The sequence below is a fragment of the Raphanus sativus genome, unplaced genomic scaffold (assembly GCF_000801105.2).
Source record: "Raphanus sativus cultivar WK10039 unplaced genomic scaffold, ASM80110v3 Scaffold0071, whole genome shotgun sequence".
Classification (NCBI taxonomy): Eukaryota; Viridiplantae; Streptophyta; class Magnoliopsida; order Brassicales; family Brassicaceae; genus Raphanus; species Raphanus sativus.
Window position 1 is genome coordinate 30,219 of NW_026615394.1, and position 11,325 is coordinate 41,543.

General features: G+C 38.2%; 1 long non-coding RNA gene and 1 pseudogene across 1 annotated transcript; both read left to right on the plus strand.

Annotated features, from left to right (window-relative positions):
* Positions 1 to 193: 193 nt before the first annotated feature.
* LOC108807465 (receptor-like protein 15) lies at positions 194 to 10,372 on the plus strand (annotated as a pseudogene).
* On the plus strand, positions 1,450 to 3,744 carry LOC130500986 (uncharacterized). Its single transcript, XR_008939446.1, has 2 exons — positions 1,450 to 3,463; positions 3,593 to 3,744. It is a non-coding gene; the product is annotated as an uncharacterized LOC130500986 (long non-coding RNA).
* Positions 10,373 to 11,325: the final 953 nt, after the last annotated feature.

Genomic DNA, 11,325 nt, shown 5'->3' on the forward strand with positions numbered 1-11,325 from the left:
TGCTAAGCACGCCACAAGTATGCCATATAATATGAGTATTTTTTTTTCTCCAGAGGACACTGACTTAGTAAAAGATATAATATCATGCAACTTGGTTTATCCAGTCCCTTTTCGTCAAACAAAACATTGGAGGCATTTAGACATTTACCTTACATCCAATCTCTTAATCTGTTTTTTTTTTTTGCTTAAATCAATGTAAGGGAAGGTGCTCGTGGGACAATACTTAATATGTCTGATGTTACTGTTGGGGCAACTACATGGATGCAAAAGCTGTATTGAGAAAGAAAGGAAGGCTCTCTTGGAGCTCAAGAAATACATAATTTTGAGGGCAGAACAAGGGGATCATGAATTTATTCTCAATACTTGGACTAATGACACAAAGAGCAATTGCTGCCTTTGGGAGGGCATTAAGTGCAATCAAATAAGCCGACGGATTATCAGTCTTTCCACTGGTAAATCTTCTGTGGTAGAGGATTCTCTACTAGATCTTTCTTTGCTGCATCCCTTTGAAGAAGTTCGTAGTCTTGACTTATCTGGAGATGGAGTTTACGGATTCAGTGGTTTGTTCGATGATCTGGAAGGTATGCAAGGTTTCTCCAATGTTAGATTTATTGTTAAGGTCGTTATTAGAAGTTAGTTCTCTTGCAATTCTTTTAAGAATCTAGAGAGCAGATGGGCCGGCTACTTCTAGTTTTTGAAAGTTAGTAGGGTTCAAAAGCTGTGGCGGTTAGATTTTTGTTTGTTTGTTTGGAACTCTTTGTGCATTAACCTGCTTTGTTAACAAGATTATTTTCTTGCAGGTTATAAAAGCCTAAGCAGATTAAGAAATCTAGAATTTCTGGATTTCTCTGAAAATACATTCAACAACAGCATCTTTCCCTTTCTTAATGCCGCTACGTCAGTTAAAACTTTGATTCTTCAAGACAACGTAATGTATGGTCCACTTCCTTTTAAAGGTGCCATTTCAATTCTTTATCAAATTCTATAATTTGGTGCAACCCACCTTGAATTTCATTTGGATCCATATGATCATTTTATTTTATGACCTTTTTATGTCTTACATTCTCTTCTACATATTTTTTTTTTAAATGTTCTCTTCTAATCTTTTCAGAACTTATAAACTTGAAGAGCTTGGAAACGCTAAATCTGAGTGAAAACAGTTTTAACAGCTGCTTCATACCAGTACAAGGTAGCATCTACACTAATAGCGACTATCCATTGATCATGGATGCTTGTCTTTCTTTTCTAGACTAGACCTTTAACATATTTAGTTCCATACAACGTAGTTTGTTAATGTAGCGAGAGCAGAGAATTAAAATGCAGAAAGTAAAAGATACAAGTTTCTCTTTTCGAATTCAGTAGAATAAAAAAGTCTTACACCAATCTTTTCTATTACAAGAATCCTTTAGGATTAGACCAATCCTAAGCTAAAACTCACCCTAGCACTACAAGAAAACAGCACTTTGGCGAGGAAAATTAACGAGGAAATAAAATCCTCGTAAAATTACGTCGACTTTACGAGGAAATTACAAAGAAAGAATAAAACGTCGTTATTTCCTCGTAAAGTAACGAAGAAAACATTTCCTCGTTAAAACAACGTAATGTTACGTGGTTTTAACGAGGAAATTCTCTTTCCTCGTTAAAACTACGTAAAGCTTGCTTCATCTTTACGAGGAAATGAGGAAATAGCGTTTCCTCGTAAAAACAACGTAAATTCGCGTCTTCTTTACGAGGAAATGTTTTACGTGACTTTAACGAGGAATACTAAAGCACGTTTTTTTTAGAATGATTGAGATTATAAGAATTTGGTGTTTAGAATGGAAAAAAAAATATTGAGGTTTGAGGTTTGGAATGAAAAATAACAAATATTGAGGTTTGAGGTTTGGAATGAAGAGTAGAAGATAAGAAAGATGGTGTTTGTGGTTTGGGGTTTTAGATTATAGGCGTTTAGAAAGCATACCTCGTTAATTCCTCGTAGTTAACGAGGAAATAACGACGAAAAAAAGAAAAAATAAAAATGCGGGCCTCGTTAATTCCACGTAAGACAAAATCGTCGTAAAGGCCTCGTAAGCTTACGTGGAATTACCGAGGCCCGTCTTTTATTTCCTCGTAATTTCCTCGTGGGTTTACGAGGTTTTAACGGGATATTTTGTCTAAACCCCTAAACCCTAAACCCCCAAACCCCATATTTCTTCTATTTTGTCTAAATCCTAAACTCCAAACCCATTAATAATTTTATAATTTTCAAAAGATTATATTTTCAAATCTTCAAAAGATTATATTTTTGTTGCAAAATAAATAATTTGATTTTGTATAAGTTTATATTAGAAAGAAGAGATTGATATTAGAAGTTAAAGAATTGTGGTTTTAAATTTTGAGTTTTGAAATGTTAAGAAGATTATATTTTCAAATCTTCAAAAGATTATATTTTTGTTGTAAAATAGAAAATTTAAATAAATAATTTGATTTTGTATAAGTTTATATTAGAAAGAAGAGATTGATATTAGAAGTTAAAGAATTGTGGTTTTAAATTTTGAGTTTTGAAATGTTAAGAAGATATTGAGGTTAAAAGGAAGATTTGTTTGTAATATATGAAGTAGAATATAAGAAAGATAGGGTTTAGGGTTTGGGGTTTCTGATTTTAGAGGTTTAGAAATTTACCTTGTTAAAAACTCGTAATTTACGAGGCATTTACGAGGACCAGAAAGACGGGCCTCGCTTATTCGTCGTTGGATTTGGGACGGGCCTTGCAATTTCCTCGTAAGTTTACGAGGATTTTACGAGGAAATAAAAGACGGGCCTCTTTAATTCCTCGTAAAGCTACGAGGAAATTGCGACGCCTTCGTAAGTTATATTAGAAGTTAAAGAATTGTGGTTTAAATTTTGAGTTTTGAAATGTTAAGAAGATTATATTTTCAAATCTTCAAGATTATATTTTTGTTGCAAAATAGAAAATTTAAATAAATAATTTGATTTTGTATAAGTTTATATTAGAAAGAAGAGATTGATATTAGAAGTTAAAGAATTGTGGTTTTAAATTTTGAGTTTTGAAATGTTAAGAAGATATTGAGGTTAAAAGGAAGATATGTTTGTAATATATGAAGTAGAATATAAGAAAGATGGGGTTTAGGGTTTGGGGTTTCTGATTTTAGAGGTTTAGAAATTTACCTCGTTAAAAACTCGTAATTTACGAGGCATTTACGAGGACCAGAAACACGGGCCTCGCTTATTCGTCGTTGGATTTGGGACGGGCCTCGCAATTTCCTCGTAAGTTTACGAGGATTTTACGAGGAAATAAAAGACGGGCCTCTTTAATTCCTCGTAAAACTACGAGGAAATTGCGACGCCTTCGTAAATTATATATACAACCCAAACCTCACACTCTCCATTCGTCCCAACTTCCTCTCCAATTCCTCCCCATTTCCTCTCCAACTCCTCTCCCATTCCTCTCTCTTTCGAAATGGTAATTTCCTCGCTCTCCATAATTAGTTTAGTATATTAGGTGGTTAGTTTAGGGAATTTAGATAGGTTTACGGAATTTATGTTCGTTAGATATATTTTTTAACAATGAAACAACAAAATCCCATTCCAGGCGAGTCATCGGGCACACATGACGAGGAGGATGTTACGAGGAGGAGCGAGGAATTCTACGAGGCGATGAACGAGCCTTAGTTTTTTTTTTCGGTTTATGTATTATAAAATCCAAAACTTATTTATATATAAAATATTTTGTTGCATTTGAATTTTATTTAAAATTTATTTATAAACCACAAATATTTAAATATTTTTATTAAATTAAATTAATAGTTATTAAATTTATCAATATTATTTATTAATACGAAAATTCGCAATATACGAGTTATTTGCGTCGAAAGCTAACCGAGGAATTTACGAGGAATATTTTACGAGGTATTTACGAGGAAAGCTTTTCACGGAATCTACGTGGAGTTTACGAGGAAAATATTCCAAGGAAGTTACATCAAATTTACGAGGATTTCATTTCAAGGAAATTACGTGTAAGTAACGACGAATGCATCGCGTGGTTTTTACGAGGAATGGCCGCGAGGATTTTACGAGGAAATGCGGCGAGGAACTTACGACGAAATGTTTACTTTGTCTTTACGAGGAAATGGTTGACTCGCTACTTTACGAGGAAATGGCGACGAAATGTGTGTTACGACGGACGATAAACGACGAAACTCATTTCCTCGTTAATTCCTCGTAAACTTCCTTTTACGAGGAATTAACGAGGAAATTGGTCCTCGTTAAATATCTGTTTTCTTGTAGTGTAGAGTCTAGACTTTTGTTTATCAGGATCCTCCAAACCCCGAGCTAAACTCCCCCTGAGTCTAGGCTTCAATCTTCCACTTCTCAGAAGTACTTCACCAACTACGTCAACACCTAACGCAGAGCAGTGACACCAAAGGCTTCATCACACAAGCAACACCAGAATGATCTCTCGACTTTTCTTCTTTTTAGCCTTTCTCCATAGAGGCACGTCCTCCTTGTATAGATAACCAGAACTTGCTCCACAAGTTCTTCCAAAAGCAACTTAAACAACTTTCAATTTTCTCTTTAGGAAATAACTCTCTTGTCTTTTTCTCTTCAAGTAATATCATTTACCTTTAATGTAAACTTCCCAATAAATATATTACCTCTTCTCCAAGCTTAACAAGCCAACCGACATCACAAAACACGAACTCCAACTCAGCCCATCTTCATGACACACACATGTACTATCTCCTGTAGTACTTCACGAACTGATACAGAATATACATCTTCAATCTCCCCCTTTTTGACTATGTATGTGAACTTATCACCTCTAGACAAAAGACCACGTCTTCAATCTCCCCCTATGAGTCACATCATTGTCAAAAACTAATATGAAGATCTATATCCTCCAAAGTAAGGAGGAAATCCCATTCCACCATATCCATAGTGATCAAATCTCCTAGACCACGAATTCCTGAGCCCAAATCCTCCATGATTAGCTCCTTGAACAGAATTGAAACACTCACGTCGAATATGCCCTTGAACTCCACAAGAATAACATATAGGACCATGACTTCTCATACCATAAGCACCATAAGCTTGTACCATCTGATTCTTCTCCCTCAGCAACTTAAAACACCTTGGCCTAATGTGCCCAATAACACCACAGTGATGACAAACAGGCCGCCACTTTCGTTGAGCAGTACTCTTCAATCCAGAAACTTTCTCTGAGCAGTCGCCGTAGCAGTTGCCGTAGCAGTACGTGTAGCAGTCGCGTTCTTCACATCAGTTGCAGTCTTCACTGCAGACTTTCCATTAGATGTCTTCTCTGCAGACACCTTAACCTCTGGTCTTGTAGTAGACGTAGCTAAAACCTCAGCTTTTCCTGCTGATACAAAAACACCTTCAGCTGTAGAACATTCTCCTTGATATCCAAGGCCACATCGATCACTCTTTCCAATACTAGGCAGATGATCTAGCTGCTTCGTCCCACCATTCAGCATCTTCAAACCCTTTTGAGTCTCCGCAAGTTGAGCACCAGCCTGTCGTGCTTCTTCTTCTTTCTCTGAGGCATACTTAAGTGCTTCAGCAACTTCAGCTTATAGCTTAGCTTTCTCCTTAGCAAACTGTGAATTAGCATCAACCTGTTTGAGCCAATTCTCATACAGCCTCTCATATTTCCCAGCAAGATCAAAGTCTCCATCATCATCATCACTTACAGCATCATCATCACCTCCACATGAAGACCCTGACGCAGACGCTGACGCAGATCCCGTCGCAGATTTTTTCTTAGAACCAGGAACAAAAGTTGTGAACGCCACCAAGTTCTTCAACTCCTCACCATCATCTGAATCATTATCAGATTTATCCTTGACGTCATCCTTCTTCTTTAGCTTCTGTAATTTCGCACATTCCTTGCGAACATGGCCAAATCCATTGCATTCATAGCATTTTACCCTTGATGATGATCTGCCTGAATCACTTCTTCTTGCATTCTTTATCCTCTCTTCTCTGCACTTCAGATAACCAGCAAAGTCTCTTGACAGCAACACCATAGGATCTTCAGAAGATGAACTCTTCAAAGCAATTCCATGTGGATCTTCTTTGCTTCTCATCTTTCCTCCATGTAATCTACTCAGCTCAAAAGCTTGAAGAATCCCAACAAACTCATCAAAAGGCATCATATCCAGATTGTGAGCTTCTTCTACAGCAGAGATCTTTGACTCAAACTTGGATGGCAACGATCTCTTCAGCTTCTTCACCAGCTTCTTGTCCTTGTACTGCTTTCCAAGTGCAAAACATTCATTGGAAATATCACACAACTTAGCACTAAACTGAGCCACGGTTTCCTCTTCATCCATCCTCAGATTCTCAAATTGTGAAGCTAACATATCCAGCTTGGTACGCTTGACACTTGTAGTACCTTCAAACATATTCTCCAATGTCTTCCATGCCTTCTGAGCTGAAGCACATTGAGAAATCAACTTGAAGTAACTCGCATCAATAGCATTGTAAATTGCAGTCTTGGCCTTAGAGTTGCAACTTGAAGCCTTCTTCTCTGCAGCAGTCCACTTATCTCTTGGCTTAAGAACTTCAACCTTCTCATCGTCAAACATCACCGGAGGACTCCAACCAGCTTCAATAGAACTCCAACAATCCTCATCAAGCCCACTGATAAAAACTTGCATACGAACCTTCCAATATCCATAATTGGATGAATCAAGACGTGGAGGTTTTGTCATAGACGTTCCTTCTTGATATGCCGCCATCACAAACTCTGTCCTTCTTCCTGAACCAGTTTCTGTTCTCACTCTCCCAGATCACACCAATAACTTAGGTGACCCGCTCTGATACCACTTGTTAATGTAGCGAGATCAGAGAATTAAAGTGCAGAAAGTAAAAGACACAAGTTTCTCTTTTCGAATTCAGTAGAACAAGAAAGTCTTACACCAATCTTTTCTATTACAAGAATCCTTTAGGATTAGACCAATCCTAAGCTAGAACTCACCCTAGAGTCTAGACTTTTGTTTATCAGGATCCTCCAAACCCCGAGCTAAACTCCCCCTGAGTCTAGGCTTCAATCTTCCAATTCTCGGAAGTACTTCACCAACTACGTCAACACCTAACGCAGAGCAGTGACACCAAAGGCTTGATCACACAAGCAACACCAGAATGATCTCTCGACTTTTCTTCTTTTTAGCAGAGACACCTTTCTCCATAGAGGCACGTCCTCCTTGTATAGATAACCAGAACTTTCTCTACAAGTTCTTCCAAAAGCAACTTAAGCAACTTTTCATTTTCTCTTTAGGAAATAACTCTCTTGTTTTTTCTCTTCAAGTAATATCATTTACCTTTAATGTAAACTTCCCAATAAATATATTACCTCTTCTCCAAGCTTAACAAGCCAACCGACATCACAAAACACGAACTCCAACTCAGCCCATCTTCATGACACACACATGTACTACCTCCTGTAGTACTTCACGAACTGATACAGAATATACATCTTCATAGTTGAACTGTTTTATGCAATTCTGTGAGATTATCATGTCCATGTTTCGTGGTGTCAACGTTTGTTGTCTTGTGGCAGAGTCTCATCACCTGAAAGAGTTGAAAGCACTGGATCTAAGTGATAATGGATTCTCTGACCCTGTGGAAGTTCAAGGCAAGTTTTCTCAGTTTTGTTACAGGTTTTAAATTAAGAACCTAGGTGAATTTAAGTCTTTTTTTTCTTCTAATTTTTAATTGGCAATCGCAGGACTCTGTAACTTGAAAAATCTACAGGAGCTAGATATCAGCCATAATGAACTTGCAGGCAAGTTTCCTTTATGTATAACTAGTTTAACTGGACTTAGAGTTCTTGATCTCTCATCAAATCAACTCTCTGGTGAGGTACCGTCTGCTCTAAGTAACCTTGAATCTCTGGAGTATTTATCCCTGGTTGATAACAACTTCGAAGGCTTCTTCTCACTTAGTTCGCTCGCCAACAATATAAAGCTTAAAGTGGTCACACTTAGTTCAAAATCCAATGCACTGCAAGTAGACATGGAAACTTCTTGGAAACCAAATTCCAGCTGAGTGTTATCTCACTACGGTCATGCAAATTGAAGGAGGTTCCTGAATTTCTACTGTACCAGAAGGAATTGCGTCAAGTTGATCTTTCCAACAATATAATTTCCAGAAGGTTTCCTTCTTGGTTGTTGGAGAACAATTCCAAACTTGAGGTTTTGCTTCTGCAGAATAATTCATTTAGCAGCTTTCGGCTGGCTACCGAAAGCTGCTCATGATTTATTGTTCTTGGATGTGTCAGTTAATGAGTTCAACCAACTCTTTCCTGAGAACATCGGATGGATACTTCCTAACATAAGGCATATGAATCTATCAGAGAACAATTTTCAAGGAAATCTTCCATCTTCTCTTGGTAACATGGAAAGTATGCATTTTCTTGATGTATCTCACAACAGTTTCAACGGGAAGCTACCGAGAAGTTTTGAAATGGGCTGTTATTCCATGCAGTTCTTGAAGATGTGGTATAACAAACTAAGTGGAGATATTTTTCCTAAATCACCAAACTTTACTGTATTATCTATCTTGTGTTAAGCTAGATGGGCTCGGGCTCTGATACCATGTTAAGCTAGATGGGCTTTACACTTAAAATCAATTGGTGATTAGTGGAGTGGTTCATCTATCTTATATATTACTAAAGATCCCTTCCAATACCCGATGTGGGACAACTATGTGTCTAATACGCCCCCTCGAGATGATGGCTCTCTAAGCATCAATCTCGGAATGTTCGGGCAAGGATCGATGGGCCGACTTTGGGCTGGATCGATGTGGATCGGGTAGGACTGTATGGATCGGGCTCTGATACCATGTTAAGCTAGATGGGCTTCACACTTAAAACCAATTGGTGATAAGAGGAGTGACCCACCTATCTTATATATTGCTAAGGATCCCTTCCAATACCCGATGTGGGACAACTATGTGTCTAATATCTTGTTCATGGATAACAACCAGTTCAGTGGAAAGATCGGAGAAGGTTTGAAGAGGTTAATATCACTGGAGGCACTTGACATGTCAAAAAACTATCTCACAGATGTTATTCCAAGCTGGCTTGGAGAATTTTCGAGCTTTTATATGCTCTCCCTTTCAAACAATAGGTTGGAAGGTGAAATACCAATTTCTTTGTTCAACATGTCTTTTCTTGGACCATTGGACCTCTCTGCAAACAAGTTATCCGGGGAAATACCTCCACGCCTCAATTCAATGTTTAATGTTATGTTAAATCTGCAAGATAACACCTGACGGGGACTATCCCGTACACATTGCTGGAAAATGTTGCCGTTCTGGATCTCAGGAATAATAAATTCTCTGGTAGTGTCCCAGAGTTCATCAACACTCAAAACATCAGTATTCTACTTTTGAAGGGAAACAACTTAACAGGCGCTATTCCTCTCAACATTTGTGACTTCAGCAGAATCAGCCTCCTGGATCTTTCTAACAATAGATTGAATGGATCCATACCTTCATGTCTTAGCAAGACATCATTCGGTAAAGGAAAAGACTCTGAGACATCTGATGACGATTACTCTGAGACATCGGAGTACGATTTCAACATAGGCTTTGATAATATAGGTATGGAAAGGGACGGCATCACCCCCAAAATTTCAAGAATATATTACAACTCTCTGCTTGTGTTAGATCGTTTTACTGTGGAGTACACCACAGCCGTCCAGACTAAAATAAATTTTCAGCAAAACAACGCTATGGTACCTACATGGGAGGAAGTCTCAGATATATGTTTGGGTTGGACCTCTCAGAAAATGAGCTCGGTGGTGAGATCCCGGAAGAGCTTGGAGATCTTTTGGAACTACATGCCCTGAATCTTTCACGCAACGGTTTATCAGGTACCCTACCACAAAGTTTTTCCAGACTAGAGAATATGGAGAGCCTTGACCTTTCTTTCAACAGTTTACAAGGCCCAATTCCATCACAACTGACAGAGATGAGAAGTCTTGCTGTCTTCAATGTCTCTTACAACAATCTATCCGGCGTCATTCCACAGGGAAAACAGTTTAACACCTTTGACGAAAGCAGCTACATTGGGAATCCTCATCTCTGTGGGAAACCCACAGGTAGAAGTTGTAGTAACAATGTTTCAGAAGAACCAGAAGATGGAGTTGAAGATGATGATGACTTTATGGAATCTTTCCGCATGAGTTTTGTTGTAGGGTATGTGACCATTGTGCTGGTAATACTCGCTTCACTCTCTTTTGATTCTCCTTGGAGCAGAGCTTGGTTTAGTGGTGTCGATGCTTTCAACCACATGATGAAAAGTTTGACATCCTATATTACCTTGATTAAGATCAGTTATCTGTAATCTGGTCTAATGATGGTATATACATTGTTGCTTTCTTGTGTCAATGATAAGCAACCAAGTGCTATATTATTGCTTATCGGAACCAATTACAATCTCAAGATCTCAAACGAGACCTTGAGCCCATACACAAGAGACCTTTCTCTCTGTGTCCTCTACAATTCCCCGAAACTGGCCAACCTCCAAGAACAACCCAAACATTTCTATATAAGCGGGAAGCTCTTCAGACTCTGTAACAGCAAACCTTCTATCTCTTTCCAAGTCTCTTGCTCAGCCTTCTCCACATGTATATCACGTGACTGCTCTCTTACTCTGATTCAGATGAATAGTAGATAATATGCAGGACCTATCATTACTCCCCCCCTTTAGAGAAGCTTGTCCTCAAGCTTCTGTAAACTTGATCGAGAAGCTTGATCCAACTTCCATTTGCAAGTTCTCTACTTGTTACCCACATTGTAACTCCTTGTATATGTTGTTGCTTGTCAGGCCACTTGTCTCAGAGGGTCTCAATGGAAAACAGCTTCAATTGTTGCCGGTGAAGCAAGGTTTACATATACCGAAGCAAAGACAACTGGGAATGAAGGAGATGCAGTACACAACTGCCACGATGAAGAATGATATCCTACTGTTGATTCTTCTCTGATGCTTTTAGCCAACGTAATATACACTTTTGTAGGCATCCACTGTTTTGTTGTAACGTGTCCGGCTCTTGCAATGTGAGGCTCGATGATCTTGTAAACTGCCAAGCTGTCCAATCTTTTGTGTACACATAAGCTCTGTTGAAACTTGAACAGCCTCAACCTAATCATATAAAAATGACCTCTCTTCACAGAATTCAATCTTTTGTATTTTTTTCTTCCAAAGCACAGTATTTTACTTCTCCATTTGTGCTTAACTTGAAATTCTTCATCATTAAAGAGAAACTGTCTCGCACATACTGCCACCACCAACTTTGA